Here is a 524-nt window from a genome sequence, read left to right as displayed (position 1 = left end):
TCTTTCACAAGCTTTAAATTTTATCATATTCTCTATGTAGCAATTTAAAGCCATTTCCATTGCAAACTTGTAACAATAATGGATAGCAACCTTCAGGGGATACATTTGTGAGAAATTTATTTCCCCTCATATTGCTCAGCCACCCAAGGAATGAATTTGTTTCCATGACAGATAAGGACTTCACTGATCATTTTTAAAATGGTCTTGGGGCATCACAAATCAATAACAGAAAAAGAAAATGCAAGATAGTAATATTTCTTTTCATTAAGTTGATAGATGGCATTCAGGATTTATGCATCAAAATTGTCTCTTTAATGGTTATTTAATAAACTTAAGAATACATCTTGGCTTTGTGGGTTCTGTTTTACCATTAACAATCATGACAAAGGTAAATTCTATTTGGTTGCAATTGTGTTTAATTTATAGAAATATAATAATAATAAAATTATATCAAATTTAAGAGATAAGGTAATTATCACAAAGCATAATATTCTATATTGAAATCTAAAACAACCACATGATAT

Source organism: Propithecus coquereli, unplaced genomic scaffold (assembly GCF_000956105.1).
Source record: "Propithecus coquereli isolate 6110/MARCELLA unplaced genomic scaffold, Pcoq_1.0 Scaffold32, whole genome shotgun sequence".
In the NCBI taxonomy this organism is placed as follows: Eukaryota; Metazoa; Chordata; class Mammalia; order Primates; family Indriidae; genus Propithecus; species Propithecus coquereli.
The sequence above is the reverse complement of the archived record's forward strand: the minus strand, read 5'-3'. Positions refer to the sequence as shown.